Below are 18,681 nucleotides of genomic sequence, written 5' to 3' on the forward strand. Positions count from 1 at the left end.
ATAATGGAAGTGCTATCGTGTGGCTCTGTTAAAACCAAATGAGGGTAAAATGTGTTGGATTTGGTCCAGGAACTGTGATATCTGAGTATTGGGTGGTTGTTCTTACCCAATGAGGTAAGGCAGGTCTCGAGGGAATCTGGTGCAGGTTTCAAGAACGCTGAACATGAAGGGGAGCTTCCTGAAGTTAAGAAAAATCCTGGTAAAAAAAAATAGTAGAGTCATATAGGCAAAAAAAGTAGGAAGGGAAATTAAACGAGGGTGGACACACAAAGACAAAGTGGCAGTGAGAAAGGAAAGGAGGTGGATCTTGATGGTATCTCCTGGTTCTGAAATATTATAAATTTAGGACAATGATCCACTTTCATTTAAGAGAGTTATCGGGAAAGCTAGTTCATCTGAAGAAATCCAGTTCTCCACTGCAGTGGAGGTGCCATAAGAGACAAAATAATGGCCCTCGTATGTTCTCATTTTTATCCCCAAACCTGTGAATATATTACCCTACAAGGCAAAAGGGATTTTACAGAAGTGATTGAGCGTAAGGATTTTAAGACAGAAAAATTATTCTAGGTTATCTCTGTGCAGTCAATCTAATCACATGTGGCCTTAAAAGTTGAGAACCTCTTCTGGCTTTAGTGAGTGAAAGGTGGCAGTGTGAGAATGATCCTGACACTTTGCTGCTGGTTCAGGGAGGTAAGGGACCACGGGCAAGCATTGGAGAGAGGTTTTCTCTAGGAGCTAACGGGTCCCCCCGCTGACAGTAAGGAAACAGAGATCTTGAAACCGAGCAGGACCCTCTGGAGCTCCTGGGCGCAAAAGCCTTTCTGTGTCCCCCCTTTCTTTTCTTTCCTTTGTTTTTTTTTTTTTTGAGATTCCAGGTTTGTTGCTATGAATTCTTTTTTTTTAACATCTTTATTGGAGTATAAGGAAATAGGCTTCATTCAGCATCCATGACCCTCCCTGAATTCCAAAGAGCAGGTTCAAACAGTTGCTAATCAGGGAAGGGAAGGGATGCAGAGACAGGGGAAGAGCAGTCAAGAAACAATAGTGCAGCCTTGGAGCAGGGTCCTGGTTCTCCCTCAAGGGATATACATAACAATATCTTTGAGCTGTTTTGCAGATACTGAAATTCCTACCAGGTGGAGAGGTGAACTGTATGCTGCCCACAAGCCAGTAGACCACAGACCGCTTGGAACCAGAAGGTTGATGATGCCAACTCCCACTTACCTCAGCACCAAACAAATGTCCATGAGCTGATCACGCCCTCCTCTTTGAACCATTACTATAAAACTCCTCACTACCACCTCCAGGTGGGGACACAGTTTTGAGGGCATTACCTCTGTGGTACCCTTTGCCTGGCAAAGCAATAAAGCTATTCTTTTCTATTTCACCCAAAACTCTGTCTCCGAGATTCAATTCTGTACCTGTATTCTGAGGCTGAATTTTGGCATCAATATCAGTTCTACAACTGCATAGAGTCATCCCTTGGTATCCCTAGGGCATTGGTTCCAGCACTTTGATTTTGCCCTGGTGAGACCCGTCCTGGACCTCTGATCTATAGAACTGTGAGATAATAGACTTATGTATGTTGTTTAGGCCACTAAGTTTGTGATCATTTGTTACGACAGCAATTAAAATAAAAAACAAAACAAATTCAGGGGCCATTATTGAAATAGAGATTTTATAGTAATTTTCTGACAAAAAAGTGGGGATTTTAGAGAAAACATATGAAATATTTAGGAGGATATTGATAAAGACGTCTCAGGTTTCCAAAAATGCATGGATAATTTATTTTTCAAAGGTCACACTCTTTCACAAAATTACACAGGGGTGAAGGATCTCATATTACATGCTTAAATAGAAATTATGTAATAAAATATGAAATGTCAGTTTGACAATTAGTCCTAAAAATGTTTTTATAAGCTAAAATGAATAATATTTTATATCAAAAACCCACCACAAATGACTTTTTGTAATTAAAGAAAAACTTTTTTTTTAATGAAATGGGGTGAATATCCATTGCAGAATATACAGTTTGTTCCCTATAATCTTAGATTCTGTAGGATTGACAAAATTAAAATGATTGACCTCTTGGCTACAATTTAAATCTAGAAAGGGTCTAGAAAAGGCTTGGTCTTAGCCCTGGAGCTTAGTCCAGCTCATATGGCAGTCTTGAAAATTGCTCAAGAAAAAGAAAGAAAAAAAACTACCTCTTTGTACCTTTTATGATTTCATAGTAAAGATAATTTTCAATCCATCCTGTTTCCATTCTAGTCCTACATGCCCCACTGGTCTGGGAAAAGTTTTCCTGACAGAAGGATGAAAACAAAAGGGAATTTGCCTGCATTTTGCTGATGTGCAGGCAAGATCTTTCCCAGAATTTCCTTTTGGCAAAAGCAGATCTTTCAATTTACATAAAAGTGACTGTGTTTTTCCTTTTACTTCTACCCTTTTGATTTACATTCTTCCTTATTGACTCACTTCTTCCTGGCATGTTAAAAATCACTCCTCAAATTCTAGAATGACTAAGAGTACTTTCTGGCTCTTCTTCAGGCAATGCTTCTTCATGACCACACTCTCTAATTCCAGCCGTTTCACCCCCATGACTGGCCTGAAGAATGGGGCTCAATCTGGGGAGGTCCCTGTGCACCTCTTCTCTCTGAAAGTGGGGGAAGTAAAAACATATTTATGACACAAGACCCTGTATGGTATTTTAGTGCCTAAAATATTTTAAAATAGTATTATTTTTATATAAAAAAGCAAATGTATTAAAGTTTTGGTATACAAGATAGTAAAATGTCAATTTTTAGGAATAATGAATAGGGAAGTTTTGAGGAAGACTTAGAAACAAAATAAATTCAGTAATTTTTTTGTTTTTTAAACTGATAAAGGAAAGCAGAAATTAATAATAAAAGGATCATAGGTTTGGGAACTAGGTAGAGCTACCTTTGATGTGAACTCAAATTTTGTAACATATTAACTCTGTGACCTTGGACTTAATAATATTTAACCTTTCTGAGGTTCAGGTTTATGTCTTCTGTTGTTCCCATCTGTAAATGGGGATGGTGACACCTACCCCATTCAAGGCAGTTGTTGTAAGGATTCAAACACACTAATTCCTAACACATTGCCATCCTGTATGCTTGTTGAGGGTGGGAATAGTGTCTTCTCATTTTGTTTTTCCCATGCTAAAGACATTAGCCATCTGGTAGACACACAAAAGATGTACATTGAATGGCTGAACAAGGGCAGCAATGTGAATAATCCAGAATAACAGATCATTGGAATGAATGTATTCCTAGTGGGGAAACTTACCTGTGGCTTTCCAAGGAATGAGATTTACATGATTCATGGATAGCCAATATTTGCAATTAGATTGCATTCCATGGGAACATATAGGTTGAACAGAAAGCTACCCAAGACCTTGCTGAGCAATTAAGGGACAACTGGCCTGGGACTAAAAACCCTAACAAAAATAAATAGAAGTCAATAACAATGCCAGTCCCTTTATATGCATTCTTTTCTTTTTTTAAGCACTAGAATCAATGGATCTAGGCTGTCATCCATTTACTATCGTGCTGCATTGGGAGCTTATCTTGCACCATGGAACTCTTCTTTTGGAATATCCAAAGACAGGGAGTATATTTGGTAGGGCAGTTTGGTAGTTTGGGGATTTTGATTTTTTTTTCTCCATGAAATCCCTGATCCCAGAGTCTGGAGAAACCTAAAAGCTAGAACTGAGCAAAGATTAATTGGAATGGTGGCTTCAATTTATTCTGTCTCGTTCCCACTGTTCTTACAACAGGTTATTAACTTATTTGGAACTCTGTAGTGAGAACATCTTTGAGCTAAAACTTGGGATCATTTTTAAGAAATAAAGATGGTAACTAAGAGTAAGAAAAATGACATTACCAGTGATCAGGAAAAGACTTATCTTGAAAATAATATTATAGATTATTACTAGCATTATTTTTAATGTACTTTTTACAGCCAATATGTCTTGCATTCAACCCAAAATGACTCATAAATATTTTAAGGCCATATGGTTTGAGAAGAGTCAATCAAATTTAAACAAAGCACTTGTTTTAAAATGGCATATTTAAATGTTCAGCTAAAAGAATGAGCTTCCTTTAGCCTTAGAATAGCATCGTGCTTTCTTTAGTGAAGCCAGTTGCACCAGGGAGTGAATATGAATCACTCTTAATTTCATTAGTCTATTTATATTACTGCCCATTATCTGAATCATCAAAATATGATGATGATCAGGCTTTTGCTTTTAAGGAGCGTGATTTTTCTTCTTCTTTGTTTTGCATTAGTTCAAGAAATTCATATTGTATCTTACTTGTGAGTGCCTACTATGAGTGGGAAAAGTAATTAAAGACTTGTGATGGCAAAAAATTTCTTAACCTGATGGCATAAACCCCATGGATTTAAGTGATTTAAAGGACTTAGCTTGTTATTTTGTAGCGGTAAATATGATGAAGAAGAGAATTGGATTTTTAACAGAAAACAAAATAAACTTGTTTATATCTAATTAAATTGATTCATTAGCTATGTTATAATAACTAACACACTAAGGAAAGCATTGTTAAATAATTAAATACAGAGGCAGTCAATGTTACAATATTGCATTGTTTTAATCAAAGTGTCAGCTCCAATAATGTAGATGGCCCTGGGTTGTGGACCTAGGACAAATAAAGCTGAAAGGATTTAAGCGGCAGAGATGTTGGAAAAGCAGAGAAGTAAATAATAAAGAGACGGTTCAGTGCTCAGGGCTGAGCTAGTGTTCTGGTACCAGGTCCAAAAATTTGGCAAGATAGGAGGAAAGGGAAGAGCGGAGGCTTATAACTTTTATTATTAAAATAAAATTTTCCTTGGAGATCAACATCCATTGGTTGAAATCTTAGTTCCACAGATTGCTTACAGCCTGACCTCAGGGTCATATCAGAGCTAGTTTTCTCATTTGCAAAAGGAGATAACACTTGCCTCTGATGGTGGTTTCATGTGTTCCCACCATTAGGTGTTATCTTTGGACTGATCTCTCTTCTCTAGGAACTTACATTTGAGTAGATGAGAGAATGTGTACTCAAGTAACGACAGTAGAGTGTGATGGATACAGTGTGTCTGCAAAGTCCTCAAGTGACAGAAAGATTGCTTGGACAGGTGAGAGCAACCTGCACAGAGAAGGAGACATTTAATGCTATATATCATTACTGATTATCCAAGGTCGGCATTTGTCTTAGTCTGCTTGGGCTGCCACAATAAAACACCATCACTGGGTGGCTTAAACAACAGAACTTTATTTTCCTACAGTTCTGGAGGCTAGAAGTTCGAGATCAGGGTGCCAGCATGGTCAGGTTCTGGTGAAAGCTTCTCTTTCTGGCAGACCCACTGCCTTCTCCCTGCGTGTTCATGTGGTCTTGGTCATGCTGAAGGAGAAAACAGTCCGCCGTCTCTTCCTCTTCTTATAAGGTCACCAGACCTATAGGATTGGGGTCCCACTCTTATGACCTCATTTAACCTTAATTTCCTCCTAAAATCTCTGTCTCCAAATACGGCCACATTGGAGGTTAGGGCATCAGCATATGAATTGGGCTGGGGGTGGGTGCAGGAGAACACAATTCAATCCACAGCAGTATGTAGTTAGAAGCAGGCGCCAAGGCTGTAAAGACTAAGGGATGATGGATACAGAATCTACACAGAGAGGCTGTGCAAAAGGAATTCACAGGCAGGTCGTCTAGTCCACTAGCAATTCTTCACCAGAGTTGAAGTTCTTCACGATAAGGTAACAGTTTTTCTCAGATTAGGACATTTTGCATATTTGCAACTTTTTAGGGCAAAAAGCAGTCTCTAATGTCAGGCTTCTGGTGCAGCTCAGTGGGAGCACATGATTGAAGAAATGATGCTGATATAGAAAGAGATGATGGAGAAAGGGGAAGAACCACTGTCCCCTCCATCTTTGATTCTTACATGGGGCCGGATACACTAACAGATGTTCAATACATGTCAGTTTAATTAACTTGGTAGGAAAATCCAAATACATAAAAACCAACTTGTGTTTTTGACCCAGTGATAACAGAAAGTGCCTTCTTTTCAGAAAAAGAAAAGAAAATTGCTGCCTAATATTTCAGGAAAGGTGAGGTATTTGTTAAAATATCTGAAGTACAATGCTTTTTCTACAGAAGCTCATCCTTGCTGAACTCAGTGAAGAGTGGGTGTAAATAGAGCGGGTGTAAATGTCCTTTCCACTGTCTCTTCTGTGTGCACAGGAGGACTACATTGTGCCCCACTCCTTCAAGTTTGATTGGGATCACGTGACCCAGGGCTGGCCCATGGGATGTGGGCAGCTGTGATGCAAGCTGCTTCCAGGCCTGGAACTTAAATATTCCTTGTGTGGCCCTCAACCTCTCTCTTCAGTGTTGGTTACACCCTGACTTGGAGACCACATGATGTACATTGTGAAGCTGTCAGATAGAGGAGGCTCAACTAACCTGAACTGGCTTTATACCAGTGAGAAGGAAATGTTTTATTGTGTTAAAGCCAGTTAGATACCAAATATAGGTTAGCTTATCCTGACTAATACATTACCCTTCCCATGTGTGAGGAAATGTGTTTTCTGTTCTGCTTAGTTCTATTTTATGTTGGTTTTCAAAAACGCTGGTCCCAACGAATTAAACTGACTTAATGACCCCTACTGGGTCCTGATATGTAGTTTGAAAAACACTCTTTTAAAGAATACTAGCGTTCAGATAAGGCAATGCGATGCTCACCATTAAAACAAGTGGGTTGAATCACATTCTTGAAGACTTTGGCCCTATGGTTCAGACTGATCACAATTAGATGGTTTCATTGTCTTCTTAGGTAGGTAAAATCCTACCCCAGTCTTCTCATCGATTGCTAACGATGGGAATCAACTCTAGAGACGTGCATTTTCCAAAATGAGGCAAATAATATTAAAACATCATAAATGTTAATTACACACTCCATAGAAAGGACAAAGGAAATAAGATATGAATTTTGAAATGATTTTGTGGGGTTTTTTTCTTCTTGATCTGTGATGGCTCAGACTGCCTTCTTGGGTTTCATTTTCAATCACCATCTTCAATCTAGGATTCCCAAACTTTTACTCATATCTATGGCTTCCTGGAGTAGTCTGCCTGTGGGACATCCCCAGGAGTTGCTACAAGTCCAACTGCTCTTCCTCCTGGAGGCTTAAATCCTCCGGGATAAACGTGAAGTCAGTTAGGTGTTGACTTTTTAATTTACTCCAATAATTAAGCTCTACGAAAAGTTGCCCATTCACTGGGGAGCCAAATCTTTTCTCCCTGTGCTCATGGCATCCCCAACCATGAAACTGTTCCATGAAACTTTGAAACTGTTCTCCAACAGAAGAATGTTGTCAGGGTAGCACCCTCACCCCCTTTTGTTTGTTTTTGTTTCTTTGTTTAAAGTAATATGTTGGTCAAGCAAGACAGTAGTGGGCTTGGAGACAGCAGATCTCTATCACTTCTGAAAAATGTAGGAAGTCTGGATACCCTGGTGTATCCTAGGCTTAGATATGACTCAGCTCACCCTCCTATCTGTGGGTTTCAAATGATTTTAAACCCTAAGGAGATTTTTTGGTCTATCCTATCTCTACTTGAACTGTTAGGAAAGTTTGATGACAAGGAGCCAAGTAAGATTTCTGCTCTTAAGAACCTTTATTTTTTTTTTCATTAGACCACCTTAATATTCCAACATAACAAACATATGCAGAGCAAATTTAAAACAGATTCTGACCTAACTTCTTCACAGGTTAAAATCCTCTGATGTTACTTAGTTTGGTGGGAAAATGGTTAGTAAATGTTTTTTGCCAACATAGTTAAAAGCATGTGGTCACAGCCTTATGTGAAGATTCCACATTCTGTGGATTTGTAGACTACAAATAGAAATGTAAGAAAGTACATAAAAATCACGAAGTGCTAATAACAAGCAAAGGTACAAATAATTAATACTCAACTATGATGTTGCCATTTACAACAAGACAGAGTCTACTGAGAGTAAAAGTGATACATGTATGTTGGACATTTAAAAACAGAAAGACAGAAATTATGGTAAAATTTAAAGTGCCATTCTGAGAGGACTTATTTTAGTTACCATAAATTAATCCCTACTACTAGTTCCTTTATGGATTATGAACAGTGATTATTGTTTAAGGTCACTGATAACTGGGATGAACTAGAAGTAAAGATAATTAGGTTATGATAGCCATGATGGCTGTTGACATTTGGGAAGAAGTAGAAAGCACCAGTTATAAAGCAGTGGGAATCATCTGAAGCACACGGCCATAGATGTCCATGATATTTCCATTATGGAGAGCCAATTGGGGACAGAAAGATTTCAAAGATTTTGAAACCTCTGCCAAATGAATTAGATATTCTTCCATTTACATAAATAGAAAACCATCAAAAAAGGTGTTAAAGCAGTAGAAGGCCCTATTAATTTGAAATTTAGATAGCAAGCCTCATGGTAAAATATTGGATGGCTGGACTAGAGGCTGTAAGTCAGAGGTAGCAACCTAAACTTAGGCAGGAAAAGTAGAAATGGAGAGTCGTGAGTAGAAAGGATATATAAGGGAATGCAAATGTAGAAGTACCAGGACTAGGTGACCAACTGAGTGTGAAAGTGAAGGAGAAGTGGAAATTAAGAAACGAGCCCAAGATTCCTTTCATGGTGACTGGGTAGATGGTGATACAATTAAAAGAACATAGTAAACAGATATACACTACTATATATAAAATAGGGAAACAACTAGGACCTACTGTATAGCACAGGGAACTCTACTCAATACTCTGTAATAACCTATAATGGAAAAGAATCTGAAAAAGTATGTATATATATACTTATATATAGATATACATAAAACTTTGAATCACTTTGCTGTACACATGAAACACTGTAAATCAACTATACTTCAATTAGTAAAAGAAAGAACATAGTAAAGAAGTGGGTTTGGGGATAATGATGATCAGTTCAGTTTTGAACCGGTTGAGTTAAAATTTCAGGTTAAACCAAATTCAGGTTAAACCAAAGACGATGGTCTTTGAAAACCAGGTCAAAGAATTCAACTTTGATATAGTAATTAGACAAGCTCTATTGAAGACCTAAATTGTGGAATAATAAAAATGGTATTAAAGTATACTTTATTGTATATACAGATACAAGTTTTAAGAAAAAAATAGATTAAGAAAAATCTATCTTTGAGAAGCTGCTGATGTAGGCATGGTGATAGCAATAGAAGAATTTAGGAAAGAACCACAGAGGGGAGATTTGACATCATGTCATGTAAGGAACACAGATTCCCTGACATATACAACATCGGTGCCTGAATAAGGTCACTTCTCCAGATAAAGTAAGTCCTGCAGGTGGAAAGTTTGGCAAGAGTACTTAATCGGGGTGGGGGGGTGCCTTCATGAAAATTATAAAAGACATCCTCTCCTGTGGTTGTCTACAGCCCCATGTTGGAGCTCAACACCTAGCATGGAGAGTGTGGCCTGAATTTCAGCTCCCACTCACCCTTTTGATCTAACTTCCCTTTGCAGTGTGGGTGTTGTGCCAGAGGGAGGGTAAGCCTAGATAAGAGAAAAGGAAGGGAGCCATGTTTTGTTTTTACTTTAAGTAGATAAAAGACTCTCTTGGGGAAGGAAGATTAGACTTTTTCAAAGGGCTTTACTGGGCAGAATTATGACCAGCACATAACTATTTCAAAATGGCAGGTAAATGTTTAAAGTAAATAAAACTGCTCAAAAGCATGACTGACTTTCTTGGGAGACAGTGAACTCAGTCATTGGAAGTAATAAAATGGACTCTGGATTCTTAATTGATAAATATTTTACAGAGGAATTCTTCAAGAAAATTCTTTCAAGCCTGTGATTTGATGATTACTTGAGTGTTATGACCAATAAATCTGTGACCACAGAGGCGAGCTGACTGGCTGGAATGGAGGAGACAGAACTTGGGTTGGCTCCTGTAAGAAGAATATTTTCTCAAATACAAAGATTTGGCGAAAAAAATAGAAGAGCCCCCTCCCTGCTCCCACTTACCTTTTAATATTTACATAGCTGTATAATGTTTGCTCAGTTGACTATGATTTAACAGAGCAGCTTTGTCGTAAAAGTCCTACTTGGATTGATAGATTATTCTAGTAGAAGTTGATATGGATGAAATCTTGATTTGACTTCAGCCAAATTATGTGTCTGCATCCCCCAGATTTTCTAATGTAGGTAATTGGATAGCTAGTGTTTGTTGGTTTCTGTTTCTGCATTCAATTGCTTTGAATTGGTATACTTCACATCTAGGACACCCACTTTATTTCAAAAGGGGGGTCTTCAGTAAGACCCAGCTATAAATAAGTGTACAGGTATCAAGTATCTGTATTTAACTGAAGTAAGAAAGAATAATAAATATCAAAAACCTTGTTTTCATTGAATATTAATTGACCAACTAAATTAAGGAAAAGAAACTTATTTTCAAAAAAAAAATTGTAAGCTTATAAAAATCAAGTTTTTTTTCAGACTTCAGCAGTGAAGAAAGTTGAAAGAAAATGGAGAAAGGAAAACAGCTCACTAAGAAGGAAGAAGAGGAACCTGAACCAGCAGGTTAGTTTCACAGTTCATATTGCTTCTGTCTTTTCAAAGGATAAATAGAAGGTCAGGAAGATAAAAATCCAGTTTTCTGGTTCAGGGGGTTCTTGCACATCTTGGAACATAGTCTACCTTCCAATTCACAGCTCTCATTGGAGATTAGAAACAGGTTCTAACAGATCAGTGTACCTAAGAGTTAATAGCTTTAGTAAAGTAGAACATTGGGTCTACCAATTATGTAAACCAATACCTACCTATAATGACAGCAGTGTAATCAGAATTGTCAGAAATGGAGGAAAATAAACTTTTAAAAGATCAGAGGTACTCAGCGAAACAAATAACTTATCACTTAAAAAAAATGGATTCTCATTTAATTTATGGGAAATCCGTTCATCAAGATGAAAATAATAAGCAGCAGCAGCAACCACCACCCAGTGCCTTTAAAAAAAAAAAATCAGTTGTTGTCAGCTTGATCTAACCAGCTAGCTAACTAAAATATTATTTCCATTTAAGTAGCTTTACTAAGTGACCAGAAATGTGCATCTTTATGATAAACCAACGATTATTGGATTTAGCGTACTATCATTGCTACTTAATTGAAAGTAATTTATGTCAAAGTGGAGAAGAAAATTTAAATAATATTTACTCTTATGTGGCAATCTTTCATAGTCTATTGCCATTTGGCAGGAGCATAGTCTAAAACCAGGTTCAGTATTGTAAGGTACTATTGTATCGGTTATCTATTGCTGCATAACAAATTACCATTTGAAGATGGGGGCTTTGTTTCCTAGTTCCCATTGCTGCAAATGTTTGAGGTATCAAAAGGGTGCTGACTCTTTAAGTACTCATTGCATCAGACCATTGCTGTGTTCTCTGTAAAGACCAGAAAAAGGCCTCTCTCTCCACTCTGACCAGGTTTTGTCCTTCAGGCCCCAGAGCAACATTGTTTATGTCTGTGCCTGACAAGGATCTTCCAAAGGACACTTCCTTTATCTTCCATTGGCAGCCCCTCCATCACAGGATGTGTTGGTTAATTTTATTTGTCAACTTGGCTGGCACCATGGTTCCCAGATATTTGGTCAAACATTACCCTGGTGTTTCTATGAAGCTGTTTTGGATGAGATTAACATTTGAATTGGCAGACTCTTGAGTAAAGCAGACTGCCCTTCCTAATGTGGGTGGGCCTCATCCGGTCCGTTGAAGGTCTGAATAGAACTAAAAGATCAGCCTACCCAGAACAAGACAGAATTCTTCAGCCTGCTGGCCTTCAAATCAGAACAGCAGCATTGGCTATCCTGGGTCAACAGCATGCCTGGGTTTTGAATTTTCTACCCTCTATGACTGTGAAAGCCAATTCTTTATAATAAATCTCTTCATATATATATATAAATACATATTTATGTCTATATCCATATTTATGTATACACATCCTATTTGGTCTGTTTCTCTGCATAACCTTGACTAATACATGGGTCATATTTATTTAACGCGGGTGGGCAGCACACTGTGCCATTCTCTCCTTCCTGTCTTGGTACCAAAGTATAAATCCTCTCCCTCCTCTTCTTGGTCTTAGTCAATACTCCTCAAGTGACTTGATATGCACATCTCTAAAGTTTATTCCATTTTGGACTGCTTTCCTAGGATAGATTCTGAGAAGTGGAATTCTTGGGTCAAAAGCTATGAGTTATTTAAGGCTCTTCATTCATACTGGCAAATTGCTTTCCTCAAATATATCATTATTTGGGACTTCATCAATAATGAATAGTCACATCTGTATAGCATATTGTTATTCTAATTAGCATTTCTTTGATTGCTGGCCAAGATGAACATATTTTTATGTTTTTTAGCCATTATTATTTCCTTTTATGAGAATTGTCTTTTCATGTCTTTTTATTCATTCTTTTAAGGATGAGGATCAAGGACATTAACCCTTTATTTCATATAATTTGAAAATATTTTTCTCATTTTGTTGCTTGCCTTTACATTTTTGTGAATTTCTTTTCTTTTTGTAAAAGAAATATATATTTATTGTAGAAAATTTGGAAAATACAGAAAATCACATAGAAGGAAGTAAAAATTACTCCAATTCCCCTGGAGATAGCTATTACCAATATTTTTCTACAAATTCTTCTAGTCTTTTGTTGTGAATATAGATAAATATATATACATAAATATTTCATTTTTAGGAAAATATAATATTTCACATTTTGCATGTAAGATTTTCAGTTTTTACTCTAGAATATATAGTGAACACCTTGCCATGTTATTAAATATTCTTTTATAGCATGATTTATTTGACCTATTTCCTGTTGGAAATTTTTGGTTGTCAGCAATTTTTACCATAGGAAATAGGAATGAACGTCCTGGTAAATAAATCTCTCCAACTATCAGTAGTATTAAATAATAGAATTATAATTTCTTGTGAAAAAGGAGACATATTTTAAAAGCTTCTGATACATATAACCAATCTTTTCTCTGAAACAATTTATATTCCTATAGTAATATAAGAAAATGCTCATTTCTCTATATCCTGACAATACTTGGCATGACTATTAAAAATAGCACCACTAGAAAATGACTTTGACAATATGTAGGGTAAAATGAGCATCTCTGATATTTCACCTTTCCCTTGACATCCATTCTTCTATTCATTCCACTAATAATTAGTGAGTCCTACCACAGACCAGGCACAACGCTGACTTCTAAGAAAACAGTAATACCCACTCCGCTTCCTGAATCATTATCTTCATTTCCTGGGTCAAAAGAAATTCTTGGCATGTACTTTTCCTCTCAAGTATCTAAGTATCTCAAGGATACATTGTATCTCCCCTATTTCTCAATTATGGTGCAGTTACTCAAATAGGACATTCTGACCAGTGTCTGTTCTATTTTGGCCAGTACTCTATAGGATAGTTCCATCTGAGTAACTTTTTTTTTTTTTTTTTTCTGATATATTCCTGATTTTTGTTGAAATCCATGTAATACAGGAGGTATGGACAAACCAGTTGAACAGTGAGCCTCTGGGAGAAATTGTGAAATAAAATTGAAAAGCAATTTCGTATTACAGAAAGAGGATAGATTTTGAGTAAGAAAGATCTTAGTTTTCACACCTGCACTGTAACTGTGGACAAATTACTTAGTTGCCTCTTTTGTGAAGTGTGGCTTGTATAATACTTTTCTCATTGAATACAAAATTCTCGAAAAGTAGCCACAGAGCAGAGCTAAGAATTTTTGGTATGTTTCAACCGAACTTTGTTGCTTGGGCTGCCTCATTTCAGTAGTCTTATCTCTAGCTTTGCTGCCCTGTGTCTTCTGAGGAATCCTTAGCCTTCCCTGCTGGCACTGGAAGGTGTGGATCTCCACTTGAGGTTATTAATGTGTGCTTTCTTCTCTAGACAATGCCTTATGTTATGAACCTACCTTCGCCCTGCTCAAGTGCAAACCCCTGCTCTGACTGGACCCTGCTTTCCCCAGTGATAGTTTTCAAGGAAACCTATGAGCTCCTTGTGGACAGAAATCATGTCCTGTGTTTTCTCTGTATTTTCATCCTCAGTGCTTACCTTGCACAATGTCTGGCACCCTGCAGGTGCTTGATGATTATCTATTCAACGACTATGCATCTGAACTTGGATGCTAAAGGCTCATGTGTTAAATTCCAGGAGTAATTTTATTTTTCTCTTTTGAATGCCTTTCATTTGTTTCACCTGAAGATATCCTACATACTTATCAAGACTGAACCCGAATATCACCTTCCCTGGGAGGCCCTCCACAGGTCCCCGATGAAATAAATTACTCACTTCTCCATGCTCTGAAGCACTTTGTCTATTTACTCTCTTCATCTTCTCGTTTGGTAGACTCTGATCTCCTATTTATCTTTGGATTTCTAGTGCTCAGTCGACAGAAGAAAGAGTTCAATAATTGTTTGTCTGAGTTCGATGGAGAGGAAGGCTATGTTTAATTGTTCCTATGACTTCCAATTTCAGGTTGTATAAAGGAGAAGCCGATTTAAAACGTACTTGAAGGACAGTAAGTAAAAAGAGGCAATGTGCAATAATCGGGTAGCACAGGGGGTGAGGAGATAAACTAGGTTTGATTGGTGGTTCTGTAGTTTATGGGTGGATGTATAGAGACCAACCTTCCCCTTTCTCTGGCTCCCTCTGGTCTCTGCCTGGTGCCAGCAGAAAAGCCACTAGAAGTGGCAGCACATTCCATATAATTTAGCAAATTAGAAATCATGCTCTAACTTTAGAGACATCCATTGATGCTAGAATTCCAGGCACCATGGCAGACTCATGGAAGATATTTATACTTTTCAAAACACACTTGGAAGCCCCTGCATGGAACTGTCCTGCTGAGACAAGTCCATGGGCCTTCCTTATGTAACTCATTAAAGGAAATATGTGGGTAACCAGAGCTGCAGTTGGAAGGCAGAGGGGTAAATAAGGACCAGCTTCAGAATCGAATTGGTTATCTTGAAAATCTGTCACTTCACCCTTGCAATACCTCATAACTTTGTGTTATTAGTAAATTTAATTATCATGCTTTTGATTCAACTTCTCAATCCAAAGATTGAGGTGTTTTTAAAAAGACTGGACTTTAATTTCCTAAGTTTTTTAGGAGATATTTAACCCTTTCCCTGTCAGCATTTCTGAGAAATTTTCATTTATCATATATGGCCTTAGACCATCATGGAATCTGCAGGCATTTTTTTCCCTCTTAACTCCTTATTTTATACCTGAATGTCCATTTTCCATTTATCAACTTTTTGAAACACTGGACAAAACTTAACTCAGGTATTGGTGGAGACAGTTTTCCCAAGGATCTCTGTCGGGAGCTCCATTTTTCACGGAAAGCCTCTTACACTCCTCCTTCACTGTGGGGCTGAAAAGAGAAAGTAAACATTATGGAGAAAAAAGGATTTAGTCTTGGAAAAGTTTTGTTTCTCTCAGTATTTCTAGTTTGACCTTGGGAAAAAGGAGTATACGTTATTGTTTGCAGACATCAAGTAATCTGTGGGTTTTGAATTTTCTACCAGTTATCTATCCACGTGTGGAAGCAACATACGTGGGAAAGGAAAGAATAGGAGACTGATTACTTAATTTTTTTTAAAAAATAAAACTGATGAGACAGACAGCAAATGATATTCAATCCTATTAAAGAGACTAAGCACAGACCTTAAAAAAAGAAAAAAAATCCTTACATTCCTTGCATTGGGATTGTGTGATATGGTTCCACAATTCAGGGAGATTGGAAATTACAGAACATCTGCAATGAAATTGGTTTTCTGTGGAAAACTGATGAATCACTTACTGCCAATGACTAGAAGAAAAAGCACTTGTTTATGCCCTTATGTAATGAATTTTTATGAGGTGAAGTTTGCTGCTTATAAAAAATACACTTTAAGCTGCTGTAGATGTAAAATAATAGAATTCAGAATTCAGAGCAATGCATTACTGCAAAGACAGTCACTAGCAGAATATTATCTGCTTACAAAACACCAAAACAGGGCTATTACTTCTATAATGGAATTAAAAAAAATCTCATCTACCCAGTTGTATTCTAGAAGAAAAAGTATTTAAAGAGACATAGCTGAAATTGACAGCTCCAAAATTGCATGTATTTTCAAAGAAATGTTATTAATTCTCTTATTGTGCTCCTGAATTCCAACTGTTTTCCCCTCAAAGCAAGAATACCACAGAACATTTTAAATTAAAAATGGCACTCCTAAGACTCACCACAAAGACAAACTGGGGGTGCTGGCCTCTCTATGGTGTTACAGAAATGCATGTAGAAATCTTCTCACAATAATACCATTAGTTGCTCTGCTCGATGTTTGTTAAGGGGTTCATGATCAAACCCCAAACTCTCCTGCCTTCTTCAAACACTTACTGAGCACTTGTATTGTGCCGGTCACTGTTTTCGGCTGCAGTGTTACAAAACAATGAGCAAGATACAGTCTCTATCCTCACTGAGCTCACAGTCTATTTTGCCATTTAAGAAAGAGAGTCATCCAATTGAAACTGAGGAATATTCTGGTAGCTTTGAGAAGGGGCATTAAGAAATATTGCACACAATACTGGATGGGGGTCCTTACTCTCAAAGAATTTATTTGCCCTTTGTACTTGGTCTGGAGCTAAGCATTTTTAAAGCAAATGACCATACTTTTCATGAGTGGAAAACAATCGTGGTGTTTTATAATTTTTGCTGATTAAAAAGGCACTCTTAAAAATTGTTGGCAATTTGAGAGAACAGAGGCTGCCAGGAGAGGATGGCATTTCCTGAGTGCTTAGGGAATATGTTTACCAGGGAGCCGTCCCTGACACCTCACAGGATGGTAAAGTCTCTGGCTCCACTAATTCAGAACTGTGACTAGATGAAGGCTCAGCTGAAGTTCAAGCTTGCATTATGTCTTATTGGCAACCAAACCATAAAAATACCTCAGAAATGTCAGCATTTCTGTGTCCACATCTGGAAAGAATACAAACTCCTGGGTCAGAACCTGCGTCTTGACTCTTAGTTGAGGACATATGGTTATCTTACAGGCTTAGGTGAATTGATAATATAAAGTATTTATGTCAATTGTTTTGATCTGGTGTGCTAGTTCTAGATATTTTAAAGTAACTAAACTACATTCATTTACAAATACTGTGCATGCATTTGTAAGTACCATACAAATACTTTTGGAAAAGGGAGTGGGAACTCTACCTTTTTGTTGCCTACATATTTCTAAGTGCTTGAAAAAAACGTATATGCTATATGGAGTTAGAGATTTAATATGTAATTTATAAATGCATTAAATAATTCAGACTCTTTTAAGAGTTGTGGGTGGTTGGCCATAAAAAGGGCAGACTATTTATTGTAATGCAAAAATAGCTACTCTAAGGTTTTTAGGATCTTGTATCTCCTAAATTCACATAAAGGACTAGTTTACTAGCTGTACACATGTTTACCTTTGAATTGAACTGAAACAAAACTGGCCAGGAGATTTTAAAGAAATAAGTAACTTGTTTTGGTGTAATTAAGTATTGCATGCTCACTGTAGAAAACTGGGGAATACAGAAAAAGTATAAAGAAAAAAATCAAAATTGAATTATTTATTGTAAGTATATGTGCCTGTTTATCTCACAGTTGAGATCATATTGTACTTAATAACCTACTTCTTTCTTCATTTTAATATTATATTGTAAGCACGTTCTCATGTAATTAAATGTATGTATATTTTTGCATAAAATTTTTTTCTATGGTATTTAAAACATTGCGTTAATTAAATAGCTCTACCATTTTATTTATTTCCCTTTTGTTGAACATTTGTGTTGTTTCACATCTTTATTATGAATAGTGCTATACTGAACATCATTTCAATAAATCTATATCTAAAATCTTATCGTTTCCTTGAAATAGATTCTTAAGGTCAATGGATATAAACATGTCCACATGTCCACATCCATCTGATTTTAAAATCAGCTTTACTTCCATAGATTTATGTTTTATTGGTTCTGGGATTTCAGCATGAACCAAACCTGTTAATGAGAAGAAGTTACTTTACTGCTAATGAGAAGGAAAGAGAACTACCCATTCAATACTGTACTCCCTGGCCTCAGAAGTGACTTGGTTTAACCTCATTTGACTTGTTTTAATTGCCAGAATAACAACTCAAGGCAGGATTCCATGAAGGCCCTTGTATAAAATTGTATTTACTTTTTTTTTTAATGACATTTTAAAAACCATACACTTTTTCTTGAAAACATCGAGAGAAAATAAGACCAGTTAAATATCGAGAGAAAATTACGACCTGGAAACATAAAGGCCTATTCTGTCTTGTTACATAACGTACATACTCTTTGAAGGAAAAAAAAAAAACATACACGAGAAATACTTGCCAAATTACTTGTGGTGATGAGTACAAATGTACACTACACACTAATTTTGGCTGCAGGGAACCCTGGAACATCAGTCCTATAGACAATATGGCCTATTGGTTTGGCTAAAAAGTCTGTTTGGAATTGTTCTGTTGCTGAAAACATCTTTTCTTAATAGAGTAACACTTCACTTACTGAGCGCT

At 36.9% G+C, this 18,681-nt stretch overlaps 1 non-coding gene across 2 annotated transcripts in view; it reads right to left on the bottom strand.

Annotated features, from left to right (window-relative positions):
* The window catches only part of LOC101334078 (uncharacterized), a 40,054-nt gene extending 24,654 nt beyond the window's left edge, over positions 1–15,400 (bottom strand). The window contains exons 1-2 of one of the 2 annotated variants that reach the window (XR_012327219.1): positions 5,058–15,400; positions 107–2,656 (exon numbers count right to left, since the gene is read on the bottom strand). This is a non-coding gene — a transcript (uncharacterized protein). Of the gene's footprint in view, positions 1–106 lie in introns of both variants that reach the window. The other variant, XR_002174347.3, reaches the window with a different exon arrangement.
* Positions 15,401–18,681: the final 3,281 nt, after the last annotated feature.

Source organism: Tursiops truncatus, chromosome 17 (genome assembly GCF_011762595.2).
Source record: "Tursiops truncatus isolate mTurTru1 chromosome 17, mTurTru1.mat.Y, whole genome shotgun sequence".
In the NCBI taxonomy this organism is placed as follows: domain Eukaryota; kingdom Metazoa; phylum Chordata; class Mammalia; order Artiodactyla; family Delphinidae; genus Tursiops; species Tursiops truncatus.